We start from the raw sequence: 20,318 nt of genomic DNA, 5'->3' as shown, positions 1-20,318 counted from the left end.
TGATAACATTTGGGTAACTGGTACACCCAGATCATGGACTAGACTTTTTCTCTGTCCTTAGATAACAGGCCTCAGGCTGGAACTAACTTAAACATACCTTGGGCCTGGTAGAGACTGGAGGAAATTCCCATGAAAATACACCTTTAAAGTCATCCCTCTTGAACTTGCATGAGAAGGAAAAAGAGATTTTTTTAGTTAGAAAAAATAATGCATGCATTTCTAATCTAGTCTCTTCATATGTAGCCCTTCAGGCAATAGATGAAAACTAAATTTCACTGGAGTAACTTTAATAAGGCTTCTTAGCTATATATTTTGTTTCTAAACTTTCTGTTCTTTTGGAAAATATGCTTAAAAATTTCTATGCAATGGAAACTTAATCTTGATAGTACCCTTGCCAAATTTATGGGAAATAACATATACATAAAACTATTGATGCCAAATTCTGCTGTATTACAGGAAAATATAGTATTGCAAGTATTGTCTGCTTGATTATAGCAAAAATGGTCTACACTTGCAAGACTATACCTTATGCTGGGCAAAGATACATAAGATATTATATATTGTCACTTGCTATTGCCTGGTATTTTGAATTTTAAGACAACTTCAAAGTCTCAAATGAAAGATTTTTTCTTTCTAAACTGTGCACTACCCAGAATATGACAAGAATTTTTTTTTTGAAAATTGGGTGTTACATGAGCTAATTTTTTTCTCTAACTCCTTTTTACATGGTCCATTAAAAGTGATTTTTCTTTATTCTTTTCTAGGTAGATATTTGGGTAGAAAACCACTTGGTAGTAAAAATTGTCAAAAATTTAGCAGGAAGAAAAAAAATATAAGTGAAATAAAAAGAGAAGGCAGAGGCCTGTTTAATTTTCAAATTTAATAATACTCTGTGGATAACTGAGGGTTGGCAGATATAATGTTTCTTGTCTAGCCCGGCCATTTAGAGAGAAGTATTTCATATCTACATCGACAAAGTACAAACGCTGTCCAGGGATGCTGCATGGAATTCATCTCTTTCCAGGACTTCAAAAGTACATAAATCCATAGTGTTTTGAATGGTTATGCTTATATTGAATTTTTCTTTCCCTTTTCTTTCTGGAGGAGAGTTAGTCAATCCTTTCTTCATCCTTTACCTCCATTCTTGGCTAGATAAGAGTCAAAACAGAAATACGCAGCTAAGTAATTATCTGTGATCTCAGATGTTTAAGATCAAAAGGATAAAACATAAAAAATTAGAAAAAGAAAAAAGTGAGAAGTAGAAACACTTCATGATGAATAATAAATAAATTTTTCCTCACTGGAGAGGCTTTAAGTGAAACATTTCTACCTAACAATTGTTAAAAAAAATCATATTTAATTCAGTAAATATTAAACTCATAACACTCATTTAACAAGTAATGTTATGTATCTAGCATCATGCAGACTGAGTCTGTATTGCCCTCACACTGAGTTTAAACAAAATAAGCATCTTAGCTGTACCTAAGTTTAAGGTTGTTTAAAGAAAAAAAATCAATTTTGTAAATTGCTTTGCACAGCTGCTATCTGTAATAAAGAACTCAATAATGTTAGTTTAAATATCTTATAAAATCAATTATCTTGATTGTTTCATGTCTGTAAAACAAAATTACACTTTCAAATAAGCCAGAGGTTTTGCCTATAATGATCAGACTGTATGTACTCTGTATATGAATACTTTTCTTTTTAGTGTTTATATTGCATTTTAATATCACTGAATAAAAAATAGTTTTTAATAAAATTATATACTTAAAAACATAAAAGAAATGAATTAGTGTTAAACTCTAAGCATTATATTGCAATAATTAAATTGAGAAACATGCCCATCCTCAATATTAGAATACAAATAAGGTATAATGAGTATTTAACTTTCCAACACATTCATTTTTTTTTTATGTTAACAGTAATTGGATTTTGGTTGCTTCAATACAACAAAGACCTGATGATATTCCATAATTCAAATGGAAAAAGTACATGGAAAATATTTTAAGATACAGTTATGTCTTTTTTTCTTATTTTGTTTAGAAGAAAAATACTTCGGTTCAAAATTTGATTGACAAGTTAGATGTCTTTGAATAACTAAATATCCTAATTTCACTTTCTTAATCAGCAAAATGAGGAGTATTTAAGGTGAACCTTTATCTTCTTGGTTCTGCCCATTCAGAACTCTCACAGATGAAATAACTGTTCCCCACAAAGAGGAATTAAACATGCTGTGGTCTCTTATTGGGTATTTCCTTGAATTGTACCAACTTTTAGCAAGGCCTTGTTATTTGCAGTTTACTCTGAAAACAGTTATCTGAGTTTTCTCTCCCATCTATCCTCATGTTTCGTATTCTGGATTTAGTTTTTCTTTCATCCAGTGTAGTATTTACTTATACTTTAAATTTGTATTTTGCTTTTTTTAATAGTGGAATTATATAATTTCTTTTCTGAATAATATTAAAGAATAATTTTTGAACAATAATATTGGCACTGAGAGAAATCACTGGTGCCAGAATCTGACTGGCCATTGGAAAACTGTACCTTACAGCTCTACAGGACACTCACGCCGCCTGGTGCATAGGCCCCTCCTAATGGCGCTGTGCTACAGGTGCTTTCCATGTAGTGTTTTGGGTGCCAAGGCAACTTCTCACACAACAGTCTGGGGAGCAGCAGGTACAGTGCAATGCACAGGCTTTTAGTCATCCTGTGATTGATTGTAATACTTAGAAATCAGCATCCTAACATTTGGTGCACAGCAGTTTACTCAAAATCTGTTAGATTAATTGTACAGCCATCAAAACCTGGAAAGCTATGTGTAAAAACATGATATGAATGTTAGCAGCATAAAGCTATACTTTTCTCAGTCTTAATGAGTTTATAGGGGTAGCTTTAGACATTTAACAGCTTAATAACTTCGAAGAGGATTTTTAATAGAATTGTCTATTATGCTAAAGTGGGTAGTGCTAAAATCTAAAGAGGGATTTCATATGAATGTATATAAACCATATAATGGTTAAAACTTTTAGAATTTAGAGTTTATATAAAAAAAGAGGGTTGCTAAGCTTCAGGGAGAAAGAAGATGTGAATAATTGTGAAATCTTACAGAAAATGTTAGAACAAAATCACATTTACCTTACTTTGTATGCTATGCAAAAGTAAATGATGTAAGTGAATATTGGCTTGTAGACCATCTTGATTCTGATGAGACCATGCCAAAATGTTGTCTACAGTATTGTAACCTCATTTTTTTAAAGGCAGCAGCCAGTTGGTGGGACAGCTGAGAAAAACTCTGAATAATTAAAGCTATGTGAAGGTACTGAAATATTAGACAAATTTCAAACAAATTTCTTCAGGAAATCAAATATGAATGGTCAGGCTTCACAAAAACCAGATCCCATTTTCCAGCAAAGAAACCATGACTGAAAATAGCAACAACACTTGGTACACCCTGTACAATTAAACACATATGCAAACTAACAGTGAAACTGCTGGCAAAAAATGTTTTGTGTCTATGTCTAAATCCATCTTGTTTCTGGAAGAATGACTAGGGGAAGAAATAACTGATAAACCAAATATCTAATATGTAAACATATGATTTAAAATGTTTCTGCGTGCTGATTTATCAGAAAGGGTACCAAGGAGGGGAGGGAAAGGTTAAGCTTTCTTTGTTTATAGAGGATTTAATATTACACAGTAAGAGGAAACAAAGGATATTCTTGGAGTAGTCTGTTAAAAAAAACTTTTCAATGAGAATTCCAGAGCAGCCATGATGTTAAACAGATGTATTATTTTTCGGACTTAAAGTAAGAAGGTACAACAATCATTGTACATATACACAGAATACTTTGTCTTCATATTTTCCCAGTAAATATATAGACATTGTTTTCCCAGGAAAAATATAGAAATAAAAGCACTGTGGTAACAGTATGTTTGAGATGATTGAGCGGTCAGCAGTTAAACTTTAAATCTTGAGTTCTGACTAAATTATTCTATTTAATGATTTTTTTAAAATGTCATTTTCAGAAATGACAATTCCTAATAAATTTTTTCATGAGTCAGACTGAAAGCAAACTTTTGTTATGTCTATTTAATCTCCTTTCAAAATCCATTTATTTCTCATGGAGATGGATATCCTATAGGACTCTTTTGGTTTCAACATTATCTCTGAATTAGCTAATTCATACAGCAAATTATAGCACTATAATTTCAAAATAAAATGAATATAGGAGTTCAGATACCTCTTCCAGATTCTGATTTAAATTCTTCTGGATATATATAAATATATACACACAGAAATGGAACAGCTGGATCATATAGTAGCTCTATTTTTACTTTTCTGAGGAATCTCTATACTGTTTTTGATAGCAGTTTTATAACAGGCATGAAAATGCATACTAGCCTGATTTTCCCCAAGCTATTTGGTTTAAGGAATAGTCACATTTGCCCATTCTTTGCTTCAAGATTTATTAAGTATATTGAACAAGCATACAACAGTTTTGATTTAGTGACTAGGCAAATTCCTTATTCCTCGTGTTGCCAAATTCCACCCCTCCCCCCACCACTGGAGGTGGAATATTTATTTTTTTAATTAAAAATTGTATTGAGGTATAGTTGATTTCCAATACTATAAAAGTTTCAGGTATACAACAGAGCAATTCACAATTTTAAAGGTTATACTCCATTTACAGTTACTATAAAATGTTGGCTGTATTCCCTGTGCTGTACAATATAGCCTTGTAGCTTATTTACTGTATACATAGTAGTTTGTACCTCTTAATTCCCTACCCATATCCTATCCCTTCCCCTTCTCTTTTCCCATCTGTAACCACTAGTTTGTTCTCTGTATCTGAGAGTCTGTTTCTTTTTTGTTATATTCGTTAGTTTGCTTTTTTTTAGATTTCACATATAAGTAATACCACACAATATTTCTTTCTCTAACTTATTTCACTAAGCATAATACCCTCCAAGTCCACCTATGTTGTTGCAAATGGCAAAATTTCATTCTTTTTCGTGGCTGAGTAGTACATTGTATATCTATACCATGTCTTCTTTATCCACTCATCTGTTGATGAGCACTGAAGTTGCTTCCATATCTTGGCTATTGTAAATAATGCTGCTGTGATCAGTGGAGTGCATGTATTTTTTCAAATTATTGTTTTTGTTTTCTTTGGGTATATACACAGGAGTGAAATTGCTAGATCATATGGTATTTTTAGTTTTCATTTTTTTGAGGAACCTGTACAATGTTTTCCACAGTGGTTGCATCAATTTACATTCCCACCAACAGTGTACACGGATTCTCTTTTCTCCACATCCTTGCCAGCATTTGATATTTGTAGTCTTTTTGATGATAGCCTTTCTGACAAGTGTGAGGTGATATCTCATGGTGGTTTTGATTTGCACTCTCTGACGATTAACGATGTTGAGCATCTTTTCATGTGTCTGTTGGCCATCTGTATATCTTCTTTGGAAAAATGTCTATTCAAGTCTTCTGCCCATTATTTAATCAGGTTGTTTGTCTTTTTGATGTTCAGTTGTATGAGCTGTTTATATATTTTGGATATTAACCCCTTATTGGTCATATCATTTGCAAATATTTTCTCCCTTTCAGTAGGTTGTCTTTGCATTTCGTTGATGGTTTTCTTTGCTGTATAAAACCTTTTAAGTTTAATTAGGTCCCACTTGCTTATTTTTTGCTTTTGTTTCCTTTGCCTTAAGAGACAGATTCAAAAATACACTGGCAGCAGTTTATGCCAAAGTGTGTTCTGCCTATGTTTTCTTCTAGTTTAATGGTTTCCTGCCTTACATTTAGGTCTTTAATCCATTTTGAGTTTATTTTTATATATGGTATTAGAAAATGTTCTAAGTTTATTTTTTACATGTGGCTGTCCAGTTTTCCCAGCACCAGTTGTTGAAGAGATAATTTTTTCTTCATTGTATATTTTTGCTTTCTTTGCCATAGATTAGTTGACCTTATGTGCATGGTTTTATTTCTGGGCTCTCTATTCTGTTCCATTGATCTATGTGTCTGTTTTTGTGCCCCTGGTTGCCAATTTTTTGATGAGTTTTGTGTAGTCTGTTACTGTTATACAGCTGAATAGGGGAGTGATGGTGGTGTTGGGGAGGCAGTTTGGAGAGGAGATCTCTCCCTAGACTTTTGCAACGTATTCCTTCCTAAATACCTCATTGTCCCATGCAGTTACTCTTTTTGTTTTGTTGAGAACTCTGAAATCACTGCCAAGCCTTGCAATTTCATCAGGGCATGTTGATGTTTTCTCTTTCTGGTTACCATTTTCTTTCTCTCCTTCCAGGATGTCTCTCCCATAATGAACCGCCATTCAATATCACATCCAATATCCTGTGGAAGGCCACCCACCCTAATCTTACCATCTACAATGCATGTCTCCTGACTTTCTGTTTACTGCCTTATCATCAGAGAAACTTTCCTAAGAGTATCTTTCGATTGTGTGTGTATGTGTTTGTTTATTTGCTTTAGCAACTTGGGACATCTAAGAGGTCTATGTTGTTGGTAAATAGAGTTTAACTTGCCAAATAAAATAAGAAAAGTAAAATGAAGACAATTACTCTGAAATAATAAGAGTCTTAGACTTACATAAATGTAGTTTGGCAGGTGAAGTGACCTAGGCCATCTCTTGCATGTCTAAGGTCAGGACACACAGTCTGAACCTTCACTGTACACAGCAACATCACTGGAATAGATGGTTCAGGAGAACAAATTATTCTTAAACAAAACCTTTTTATGCTTCCAAATAAATTTGTGCCTTTAGTAAGGGCTGCAAGTTATTTTTTTTAACATGTTTATTTTAGGAAATCTTATTCACAGTGTAATCCATTCATCTCCAGCAGAAACACAAAGTGGCCCCTTGATCTACTTCTCTTTTGGTTGATTTTGTCACTTCTGATCCATAAGCTTCTAAAGATCATCACTCATTGCCAGGTGATTAAGCTATGATTCCACAGTCGTAAATAAGATTTGCTAATGAAAAATTCCTGATCATCTATTATATACTGGCGATAAACAGACACATTGGTGTTGCTGAGACACATGAAAATTAAAAGATATAACTGCTCTCTTTGAAAAATTTGTAATTGTTATTATACTAAACTAAATAATAATACAGGAAGAATTAGTTACAAATCTGTATGGCCAATGATTAAGAAAACAGAGAAAAGAAAATTCTTTCTGATATAGTTCATCCTGTTCCCACTACCGGGTGAAAAAAAGGAAATTAAAGTTTTACTGGTTGGTTATTTAACTCTTCATTTTGCTTCCACATTGTCTCTGAAGACACATCCAAGGGTGCTGTGGCATGGCTGGAGTGAGCCAGTGTTGGATGATGGGATTCTGTTTGTGATTACAGGAGGCCTTCCACAATCTTATTTCCTTAGGTTCTTCATATTAACCTAGAATAATAACTCTCCATGTGGCACACCCTAGTTGGAACAGGCTTTGTTTAGGTTCTTTCTTTTTAAAGTGTTGCTGCTTAAATGGTCTACCCATCTTGAGTGCTAGAATAGTGAGAGCAAACGTCAGTTGAGTTCACTTACTTAAGGTACTTCTCCTTAATCTTACAAAAGGGAAACTATTAAATCAAGGCTTAATAAAAACAACAAAAGACTTAATTGACAATATGAGTAGCCACCTTATGGAATGAAATATTTGTGGTTTATTACATAACTAATATGGATAAATAAACATAAGACCCAAGATCTCCAGCCATTGTGGTCGCCCTTTTCATACTTTTCAAATTGTGATCTGAGGCTCCATTCAGCAGATTTTGAGAATGTTCCCCCCACTGCCATAATTTTTCTCTGGAAGTGTTACATGTTCTATAAATCCAACTTGTTCCTGACTTCAGCTATGCCAAAGCTCTGCTGAGGCCCTTTCTTCTACCTATGAGCAACTTCTCCGGGAAGCTTCAATTTTCCCACACCATTCCACTGTGAACATGGATACAGATAAATCCTTCAATTCCTCAAGGCAAAAAACGAAAAACAGCTTGAAGGTGAATTGCTGTCTTCATTTCTAGAGAAAGAAATAATACTTTTCCACGTTCTTAAAAAAATATCAAAGTTCCTCGCAGATCTTTCCTTCCCATAATAAACTTGTATATAGTTACACAGTAATATTGGCATTATTATCAACTTTTCCACCACCAGATTATTGCTAAAGTCTTTGGCCAGATATATTTAATAGAACTGTCTTCATTTTGGTTGTGCCTAAACATTTTGTTTCTTTTATTTTCCTTATTCTCTGATATCAACCAGTTATTTTGTATGAGGAATCCCATGCTGATTCATGTGGTGCTGGTCACTTTCTTACACGAATACCAACAAATACTGTAAGAAATTCGCAGTCTCTCCATCAGCAGTTGCTCAAATTTCAGCCTTTATGATACAGAGGTGACATCGACTACACTTTAGTTCCTGTTGCTATTCTGTGCCCACTGAAGGCAGCCTGCAAGTTGAACTGGTGCTGTGCCTCTCAGAATGTGTACTCTACAATGGTGCCCAATTTAACTACACAGACCTGAATGTTTTCTCCATAATAGAAGTCAGGGAAAAGAAGGAAAAAAGAGAAAAGTATCAAATTCCTCAGCTTGTGATTTCAAAAAAGTTTCAACAAGTAAAAATCCTATTTAGAAAACCTTATTTTGTGATGACTTCTTGATCCACATTATCCAATTTCACCCTAAACGTGTGTGGTCTGAGGCTTTGTTCTCTGCCATTTTATAGTCACTATACAGGACCTACAATAATATCTGTCAACAGCAGCCTTTAATACAGAGGTAGGCAGCTAATAACTTTTTATATTAATTAGAGGCAAAGTAATCTTTGCAAAATAATTTTTAAATTTCAGATTTTAGTTGTCATGTTGGGACAAAAAAGTCCTTAAGCTAAATATGTAACACTGGAAAGACTACAGCTTTTCTTCTCAATGGTAAAAATAATTGAATATCCAAGCAATTGCTCTAATAAAGTTAAAACTGGTTTCCATTTATTCATTCTTTAAATAAAAGTTTATTGAGTATGTTTTATACAATGTCCAGCTGGGTTTTGTGGATACAAAAACCAGAACCAAGTCTTTCTCTTCAGAGACCTAATAGTCTAGTGGGGAAAAAAGGCTTAAAAACCAATTGTTATTATTTATAAGTACTATACTGGAGCAGTTATTCTTACACAGGGATGCACAACAAATACTTATAGGCATTTCTTTTATCATTGTTTTTCAAAACACATGTGCATGGCTATGCATTTCAGGTGTATGAGTTTTAAAAAGCATTACTTTGATTCTGACTTGCGTGTTTATTGGAGTCATAGGAAGATGATGATTCAGCAGAGGGAATGATGAACTCAGGCTGGGAGGCAACATTTGGTCTAGCATAACTTTAATCTGGATCTTGAGGATTATGTGGGAGTTCAGTAGGTAGAGAAAAAGGAAACGGTACTAGGGTCAGAGAAATAGCAAATAAAAAGGCATAGAAGCGTACTTATAAACAGAAGGAAGACATAACATTTAAAGATAACATGGCATGGCAATGACTTCTGAAAATCTGTCACAAACAAAAGCCCTTTGGACCTATGTCAATCAATCACAAAATAAAGTGTCCTTAGAAGTAAACATGTCAATAAGAATTTGAATCAAAGTCAATGACTGCGTCTGTGTAAGAGCAAATTTCATTTTCTGGCAAGTATGGAACCACGGCATATGGTTGTGGGAAAGGATGACAGTATGAGAACTGGTTCCACCCTTTGAAAAAACGTTGTTTCAAAACATTTGTTCTCTAGACAGTATCCTCCTAAATGCATGTCATAAATGAAATTCTGCCTTTTCTTGATTAACATTCTTTCTAGTTCTAAATAAATCAGAAACCAAGTAGGAATAGGCATGTGAGGTCAACAAGTTTATAAGATAATAGGTCTTTATATGTGCCACACATTGTGCTAAGCACTTGTAAAACACTGTTTAACCTCACCACTATAGGACTTATTAACTCCATATTACTGGTGAGAAAGCTATGGATTTGATAGTTGAATAGCTTGCCTAAAATAACTTGGTATTCAAACCCAAACAGACTCTAAATTCTGGCTTCTAAAGACTCTGATCTACAGTCTTATTTTATGGCATAGAAACACTTTTCTAATACATACTCAGCTTATAACAAGGATGGTGGAAAACACTCATTAATGCCACATAACAAAGTACAGTGTATTGTGTTGTAATACAAAGAGCTGTCAAGCAATAACATGTTCAAGCACACATTAGTTTTGTCACCTTGAGAATATAAAGAATTGATAACTTAGATGACATTAGTCAAATTTTGAATGAATTTTCTTCAAATTGAACTTTAAGATAAAATATGCTATATACCAGGAGGAAATCTTTGAATGAAACTTAAGAGGACAGACCAGCATAGCTCTTAAGCGTTCACTCTTCATTCCCCAGGTAGGGAAACAGGATTAATGTCCTTTCCCAAATTTTTACAAGATCAGACCATTTTCTTTCATGACCATGTAAATCTTCCTGTACTATACAGGCTCAAACATCAGCTATATTACTCTCTCATCCTTCTGGGATCTATGATTTCCTGACCCCTTCTCAGTCCTTCCCATTTACTGAAGGATTTGACATTATTTTCCTCTTCACCCCAAATTTTGTACATTGTCAAGGTGGGTTCAACCATTTATTGAATCAATCAATATTCTAACTTTTCATTTATGTGTCTCCTCTACTGTAATATTGAAACCTGGACTCACAGGTCCAAATTCTCAATCTCAACACTTCAACTTTCCAATCTTATCACTTCATTGAGAATGGAGTGACCACGTCATCACTAGCTAACAGGTATTATTCTGTTCTCCTTAATTGGTTTGTTTGGCAACATCCTCATCTTCTGAAATGCTCTTTTCTATAAGCTTATATGAAACCACACTGTCCTTGCTTTTTTCCCCCTTTAATCTTTCTGACTGCTCTTTTTAAAATCCCTTTCATGAGCTATTTGTCCTCTCCATTCTTTCAATGCCAGTGCTTTTCAGATTTTCATCCACAAACTCTTCCTACTGCAAATACATTTTATGCTTTTAAGCCCACTTTCTACCCAGATGACTCCAGCTTAGATTCATCTCCTGGACACTTTGGAGATGCATATATCCAGTCACCCACTAAACATTTTATTTTGGAGAAGTATTTTCAGGCAGAGAGAATCTGTGCAGAGGACAGAAGCAATAGTGGATTTAGAGAATCTGAGAATGTTTCATTTTGAGTAAACAGGAGAATAGCAAATGAGACTGGAAAGAAATGATAGCTATTATTCATGGAGATCTTTATAAAACATACTAAGAAGTGTGGATTTTATTTCAAGAGAAATATAGAGCTATCTAAATTTTCTAATCATGGGAATGGCACTGTGGAAAGATTTTTCTGAAAATAGGACAGAAAATTGATGATTAAAGAAAAGCAGTGGAAAGTAACTAGTTGGGAAACTTTTATAGTAACCCAAGTGAGAATTGTGGGAGTCTGAAGTAAAATAAAGTAAATGGAGATAAATGTTTAGTAAATGTTTACTAAAATTAATAATCTTTTATTCAGTAAGTATTAGTATTTCCATTGATATGGAATGAACTCCTTTTATATTGAAATAAATTTAGTAGAATGCCTGAAAATCATTTCTGGGACTATGACCAGGGAAATATTTTAAGTCAATATATACAGTGGAAATTTATCAGTTATAAAGTGAAATGTGTCAAATTTATTACCTCTGGAAGCTTTACTTGATCCCAATAAAACTGACTGATAAATGAAGACATTTGAAAAACAAACAAGTAAAATAAAAGGAGCAAAACCAACAACAAAAACATGGATTATCTGTCAGCGCATTACCAAAAAAAATAAAGATTTTTTTTTTGACTCAATTAACTGAAGTTGAGTTTAAATTTGCTGGTCTTATTTTTCAAATGAGTTTATGTGATATTTTTAATTATCTCAGTGTTAATTAAAATAATTGTTCCCCAGGAAACTTTTTCAATTACTTAACAAGATATGAAAAAATTATCAATAAACTTTGCTGTATTATTTTAATTTTGTACACACATTCCTATATGTTCTGCTAGGTAAAATGTGTGGTTCAGAGGACTTTCAAGGCCATTTATACTATTTTTTAATTTTCAGTTTTACATTAAAAACATTTTTTTAGGGTGATCTGGCAGAAAAAATTTTGACATATTATGCTATTACCATTTTCTAGATCGAGATATTCTGAAGGTAATAAAACTATGTATTAAATAACACTGTCATATAAATGTTCTTATTATTTTCTGAAACACTGTATAGCATAAACAGGGACAACATTTTCTCAGAATACAATCATGAAAATCAGACTTTGGTTAAGTGATATACAGAGCTTTCAGGATGCTTATTCCACTGTACTGGTAGATCACAACCATGTGTAGTACTCCGGTACAAAGTACCACAACCTGAGCAGCTTAAACCAGCACAGATGCATTCTCCTACAGGTCTGGAGGTCAGAAATCCTAAGTGGATTTCACTGAGCTGAAATCAAGGTATCAACAGTACCACGTTCCCTCCAGAGTCTCTGGGAGAAAACCTGTTTGCTTGCCTTTTCCAGCTTCCCCAGGACTCTGCATGTCTTGAATTATGGCCTCTTCTTTGTTTTTCGAAGCCAATGGCCTAGATTCTTCTCTTTCTGGCTCTGCTGACCTTGGTTTTCATCACAGAGCCATCTATCTTCTGTCTATAGTCAAATCACCATTTATCTCCATCTCATAAGGATAATTCTAAGGATTCTTTTTCAGATAATTCAAGATTTCAAGATTCTTAATTATACCTACAAAATCTCATTAGTCATGTAAGCTAATATTCACAGTTTCCAGAGATTAAGACCTGATTAACTTTGGGGCCATTATTAAACTTACACATATAATAATACTGCAATGGCAGAATTAATTTTTTTCCTTGAGCATTTTATTTTCACCTTTCCCATTGTTGGAAGCAGATGAGTTTTGTTTCATTTTATATCATTTTGGTATGATTATACCACCCATATCCATTGTATTTTTGGTGTTGGGGCCTTGGATAAAGGAAGAAGGCAGTAAAGTGCATTAGAAAAATGGTTCTCCAACAAGATTCTTTTCTATGTTGTTATCTTCACTTCTGTAACTTCCCACTAGTGATATGTAAAATATAATGAGTTTGTTTTTCTTAGCTGAGCAGATGAAATAGAAAGATGGCAGCCCTGGTAACTGGAATTCATGTGCCCTAATGGGAAACAAAGAGGACTCTCTTCTCCCTTTTCCTAAGAGCACATGCTCTCCTCTCCTCTCTGGCTTTAATTAAGAGAACAGAATCGTGTAAGACTCACAGAATCAATATTTATGGTGGAGGTGCCTGGAGGAAGGATGCTCTGATCATCCTATTATATGTGCTGGTATTTTCTGATCTTTAAAAAAAACCTAAGGCACATTGCTCAGAAGGCATATTTTTAACCCTGGTGGCCTAAACCACAAATTCCAACTACTTAGTTACATTCCGCCTAGAGTATCCTTCCAAGTGTTCCAGAACTCATGGTGGTTTTTATTTCCTATTCTAAGCAGCTTGGTTGTTGTGCTATTGTTATTTAACATTCCTGAGAGCAGACAGATGTGCAATTTGAAAGAGGACTATGCATTTTCTATTGAATAAGCTAATAGTCTAAAATCTGGTTGCCATATTCCATTTCTAAAGTTGAATAAAAGAAATGCATGAAAGGAAACATAATAAAAGGAAACAGTGAAAGAAAATACAAGACAAGGCATCTGTCCTGGTTAAAACCCAAACCAGCTAATATGGAGAATAGGCCACATTGTGACTTTGGGTCTGGCTAATGTTCTTATGTGAGCAAAAACAATAAAACACTGTGCTTGTGTTGTAAATTGACAGGATTATTATCTTCTAATAAAATGACTTAAATATGTTTAAAGGAAGGATCACAGGAAGATGGGACATTTTTGTACAGCAACAGCATTCCATTTAAAATAACTATTGTACATTAGAACTCTCCATTCTTCCCATCCCCATTTCTTTCCAATCATGTTAAACAGCATTCACATTTCTTAACATTGCAATTCACTCGTTGTTAGAATCAAAGAACTATTACCAAAAAATTACAGACTCAGAATATATTGGCAGCAAGGAGTCAATATAGTGATAATTAATTATTACAAGCCCCTAGCCTTTCTCTTCTATTTCAGTGGAAGGGCTCTCTCTCCTTTTAAGACAAATACTTTTGCTTGTACTTTGAAACTACACCCTCTGTCTTGTGCAATTTAACCTACAAATTGGTTCTCTCCAGTCTGACTTCAGGCTACTCTGACCTACTTGCCTTTTACTCTTGGTATATAAGCAGGTCAAGCCTCTTTTGTGTAGCATGATAACAATGTTTTTTAAAAGGGGTGAATATGTTTTTTTCTTTTGCATTTCCTTAGTAGGACTCTCCCCCAGTTCAGCCAGTCATCTGTTTGCCTTGAGGACGACTGAAATTGTGGAAGCTGGATTGCATTGAGTCAGAGGCAGTAAAGATTCAGATTTTGATGCTCAGAATAAAATATCTGGGTTGACTATAAGGCTGAAGTTTTGAAAGCCAGGCTTGGCTAGAAAAGAAATTCTATTTCTAAAACCCTCTAGCTTCCACTAATGTACTAAGGTATTATGTATTTGGCTTGTCATGCTAGATCATACCCATTTTCTATTTACCAAGAATAAAGAAAAGTCAGGATATGTCGTGAACAAAGTCTGTCATAAATGTTGGTGGGGAAGCCTTCCCACTCCTATTGCTAGGTCTGGGTGGGTCAAATATACGATGAGGTCCTGATTGCCTCTCTTTAGACCGTGGTTCCAAATGTGATACATGTTATTAAGTGTGAAGAAAAGCCAAGAATGGAGCAAAGTTGTTACCACTTCCTGTTTGGAACCTTGGGAGGAGGCACGTATGCAGTTTCCTTTCATGTCAAAGACCCTCTGAAGGCTCCCTCCACTGGAAGTCAGCATGGGGGTGAGCAGGAGGCCTGAGAGACTCTTTTGCCCAACTCCATGAGGGCTACATTTTCCTCGAGCCCAAAAACCACCTCAGGAAGGAAGAAGAGAATGTGAAGAACAGTTGTGATGAGAAACGGGACTTTCAATAGATTCCTTTTTTTTTTTTTTGAGAGTCAGAGCCCCGTTTTTTTCTGTTTAATTGAAGTACAGTCAGTTATAATGTGTCAATTTCTGTTATACAACACAATGTCCCAGTTTTATTTTATATATATATATATATATATATATATATATATATATATATATATATATACACACACACACACACACATAAATACATCTGTTTTCATATTCTTTTTCATTAAAGGTTATTACAAGATATTGAATATAGTTCCCTGCGCTATACAGAAGAAATCTGTTTTGATTCTTTATAAACAAGACTGTTTGATATAAAAAAAAACTATTTAAACCACATAAGACTGATGTGCATTTTTCTAGCAAGTTTAGGTGTAAGTTTTTACCTCCATTAACCAGAGGAGTGAAACAGTGAATATTTATCAGATATTTTTGAATGCGAAGTATGTGTGAAACACCCTTCTTGTATTTGGAGAGTTTGCCACATTCTGATTACAGCCTCTGCTAAAGAGAAGCCAGAATTTACTTCCTCAATCTTTCTTGTTACTGATGTGCAGACTCTTATAAGATGTGCTGAGGTAAGACTTTGATTCGGAAATAAACAGTGTCACAAACGTGGCACTTCCAGCATCTGGCTTCTGACATCAGGCCCTGCTCTTTTTGGCACAAACTGTGGGTCTCCAGCAACAGCAGTGTAAACCGCATCATCATGATCAATGCTGAGTATAGTGGTGTTTACGCTGGAGTAACTCTGTTTTGTAATTGGTTGCTGTTCCGTGGTGTGTGGCTTTCATGCTTGACTCTGACTGCAGAGATTCTAGGAGCTACCTGTCATGCTTTATTAAATTCCTTTTCTGGTTAAACTAGTCATTGATCACTAGGAACCATAACCAACAACAGTTAAATGTATTGAGCGCTTACTCTGTTCTATATACTGGTTTAAGCACTTTGCATGTTTTATTTATCTTATGTAATCCCTCTCAACAATATTAATAAAGTAGATCCTATTATTATTTACATTTTACAGGTGAGACAATTTATGTAGAGAGTGATTCAATGACTTGCCCAAGGTTGTTTGTTAACCAGTGAGCAGTAGAGCTGAGATTCAAACTCAGTCAGCCTAGCCTCATAGCCCATGTTTTTATCTCTGTGCTTTAGACCTCATAACATATGCATAATCTTTCCACACATACCTTTATATACTATACATATCTATATCTTTATCTCTCTCTTCACATATATGTGTATTATATATGCATATTTTGACCTCCTTATATACTGCATGAGTAAATAACTAGCTATGTATATATCTTAATAAAATCCCCCACCTATCTCATTTCTGTTGACAAAGACTTCTCTACTTCCTAGCCCTGTCCTCGCTAGATGTGCGTAAAGCATGACTTAATTTCGCTTGCTCCATTTCATTGCCTTTCTTCCACTCTCAATCCACTGAAATACAGCTTCCTTTCCTATTATTCCCTGAAATTGTTTCTGGTCAAGTTACTGAAAGTCTTATCAGTAGTTTCTCTTTTAATCTTTATTCTTACTCTAGCTCTCTATAGCATTTGGACTCCTTACTTCTTTCTTGATTCTTTTGAATTATTTGAATTCTGTGATATTTTTGTGACCAGGTTTTTATCCTAGAACTCTGACTATTGTTTCTCAGGGCCCTTTATGGGCTCCATTTCTTCTGACTTACCTTGTATACCATTTTAAATTCTCAGTCTTCCCTCAGTTTCCCTGGATGAGCTTATAGACATTTTAGATGTAGAAACATTGATGAAACTCTAACATGTACGTCAGCAAATACATTTATCCTAAGATCTATAATTATATATCATGTTGTCTGCTGGAAATCTCCCCTGATGTATTCTAAAGATGTTTCAAGTTCAAAGTTGTTATTCTCCAATTAAATTCATCTTCTCTTTCCTTCTCAAATTTCTCCTCCTCCTCCCTCTCCATTATTGGTTAATGAAAGAACCGTCAACTCACTCAGTCAAAAAACCCACAAGTCATCTATTCCTTTCCTTTTCATCTTCATGTTCCACCTCCAATTAGCCATGAAGTACTAATTACATTACCTCCTTAATAGCTCGCTCCATCCCATCCTCACCATTTCTAACAGCCTTCTTTTTAATCCCTTGGAAGATAACTCTTTTACTTCTCGTGTAACATCTTTCAGTTGCTCCCCATTACTCAGGATACAGTCTGAGCTTCTCAGTCAGTACTTATTTGATCTGACCTGTGCTTATCTGGATACTTTATTATCATACAAATCTGTGTCTACAGACTACATTCCATCTGACTGATTTATTTGCACTTTCCCCTAGTACACGTGCTCTCTCATGCACCTGTTTGCATTTGCTATTAAATTCATGTGACACAGTTGGCTTACTCCCACTCATCCATCAAAACTCATCTCAGATTTTATGCTTTCCATGTCTTCCTGTGTACTCCTCTTAATGATAACAGTGTTAAGTCTGTGATATTCTCTCACTTACTAGACTCAAGCTTGTAAAAAAGATTTGCTATATCTTTTGTCTCAGAATATTCAGGCCTCCTATGATGACAGGATTATTGTAGAGACTAAATATTATTTTGCAAATGAAATGCTATCAAAATTATACATGTTTATTTGAAAGTTGAGTGAACTAAAGCCCAAAAAGGTCAAGTAATTTGTCCATTGTCATACAGCTAGTAAATGACAAAAGATGTAATTCTTCATTATTCTTTAACTGACATTCTCAGAACTTTACAAAAAGCGTGAAATACAGAAGAGACTTAATATATACTCGAGTGAATGAATGAAAAAGGAAAGGAAAAAAATTTCATTTTCTGTAATAAAAATATCAAAAATAGTGAATTCCAAAATAGTGTAGAGGAGGGAAGCTAAAATATATCATTTTTGTTTTAAAAGTGTTCTTATTAAATGGCAATATTTGAAGGAAATATTTTCAGTGTGACTTTCTGCTTTTACAGGGAGCCAAATTTTATCTGTGCCTTTTACTCTCTAAATGTACACGCAGTTGGTTATATTGAATAATATCAAATTAAAATTAAGTATACTAATAAATTTTATGTAAAAAAGTAAGTTAACATCTCCCAGATTTAAAGTAATATTTTGAATGCCTGAAATCATTTTTAATAAAAGTGTCCTCCTAATTTAGTAAAACAGTAGAGTGGGAGGCAGAATTTAAAGATTGCCACTGTAATCTGTGTCCTCTGTTTTTAAGCCCTGTATAATCCTCTCCCTGTGAGTGTGGGTGGGACCTGTGATTTGCTTTTAGCCAATAGAATATGGCAAAGGTAATGGGTCATCACTCCCATGATGTTACTGTGCTATATAAGACTTCCTTTAACAGGCAAGAGTGAGCCTCTTTTGCTGGCTTTGAAAAAGTAAGATGCCAAGTTATGAGAGGGTCGCCTGACAGGGAGCTTTGGTAGCCTCTAGTAGCTGAACAGCACCTAACCAGCAAGAAAACAGTGAACTCAATTCTCCAACCACAAAGAACTGAGTTCTGTCAACAATCAGTGGGAGCTCCAGATAGACCCTGAGCTTCAGAAAGACTGCAGCCCAGTCTGTACCTTGACTATCTCAGAGAATCCAGTCAAGGAGTGTCTGAACTCCTCACCTATGATAACTATGAGATAATAAACATGTGTTGCTTTAAGTTGATAAATTTGTGGTAATTTGTTATATTGTTTAAAATGAACATACTATAGGTCACTCTTCAACACATTTAGCATAACAAATTTATATTGTTATATAAACTTCAAAACTGCAAGAATAAACATGTTAATGAAAAGCAAAGTTTCAAAGCACTAAAGGAAAATCTAATGCTATCTGAATTATAATTCAAGAATCATGACAAACTGTTATGAGAAAAATGCATGATAATCCAATTAAGAATGAATAGTAAAGTCTTATATCAATTTTAATGAAATAGAGGAGAAAGGAAAACCCAACCATGTGCTTCCCTTGGGTTTACATCAATATTTATTCAAGCTTTCTATTTTAAAGTATTTTGTGGCTACTATTATTTTGTAAACTATGGCAGGTCAACCTCTGTTTTATTTAGGAAAGTAAAACTCTGTCAAAAATACTTCAAAATTGTACAAAATAAGTAATAATTTTTAGTAAAAATTATAAAAATTTCAAATAGTTCTAAGATTATTATCATTAAGTATCAATAATCTACTTCTCTGAAATAATTGTGTCTCACAAACTGGTGCTTTCCCAAGCGTCTTCTCTTCCTTTACAGGATATAAAACATGTGACTTTGTCACTATCAAAAATAACTTTTAACTCTTTTACTTTAAGTATTTTTGCCTTAAATTTTAAGAATATAGCAGATAAAGCTTAAAGAAAACAAATGTTTAAACAATCAAAATTTTGGAAGTTTTAATTCCTGATCTCCAAAACTAATGTTTGGGGGGAAAATACAAATGGCTTATACATGTTTTAGAATGTTATATTTAATTTTTTTGAAATACAGCAAATGACAGAAACTTAATCTGGAAATTTGGTAGATAGCATCTGCCAGGGTTTATCACAACCTGGACAAGAGAATCAGACATTGTTAATAGACATTTGGACTTTGAGCACTCTATTTATTAAAAAAAAAAGTGAATTTAAATGCATAACATTTGCCATTTTAAAACATATGAAACTCAAGTAACGACTTTTATGGCTGCCTAGTTACCTCTCATTTGTAATTTAAAATATTAAAATTAAGAATCTGAAAAATACTTACATGATACTTGAAAAATTTCCCTTCCGGTTGTGTGAAAAAGACAATAGTTTTATGTTACGGTAACATGTCCTATCTTAAGTCTTAGCAAAGACCTTATTTCCAAATTCTTAAGTGTGCCGAGTTTTAATGACATTATCATTTTGTATTTGTGATAGGATGACTAGCCTTAGGTAGCTCACAGAAATTGTTATTCACTTCTTGCTTCATAACATTCTGGGTACAATATGTACCAACAATTTTTTCTCTGTTTTCCTTCCTGAAGCTGATCTGATATTAAAGTACTGACTTTAATAAGTTTCCACTTCAGTCTAAAACAGATAATTTAAGAAATCCAGAAAGCAGAGGCTGCCAAAGCGCACTGTTTCCTAAAACCA

The 20,318-nt window shown here is 34.1% G+C and overlaps 1 long non-coding RNA gene across 1 annotated transcript in view; it reads right to left on the bottom strand.

Moving 5' to 3' along the window:
- The window catches only part of LOC123616184 (uncharacterized), a 187,111-nt gene extending 167,033 nt beyond the window's left edge, over window positions 1–20,078 (bottom strand). Inside the window, exons 1-2 of the long non-coding RNA XR_006724064.2 lie at window positions 19,945–20,078; window positions 6,617–6,713 (exon numbers count right to left, since the gene is read on the bottom strand). This is a non-coding gene — a long non-coding RNA (uncharacterized LOC123616184). The remainder of the gene's footprint in view (window positions 1–6,616; window positions 6,714–19,944) is intronic.
- Window positions 20,079–20,318: the final 240 nt, after the last annotated feature.

This window comes from Camelus bactrianus, chromosome 2 (assembly GCF_048773025.1).
Source record: "Camelus bactrianus isolate YW-2024 breed Bactrian camel chromosome 2, ASM4877302v1, whole genome shotgun sequence".
NCBI lineage: Eukaryota > Metazoa > Chordata > Mammalia > Artiodactyla > Camelidae > Camelus > Camelus bactrianus.
This window is presented reverse-complemented; position numbering and strand designations above follow the sequence as displayed.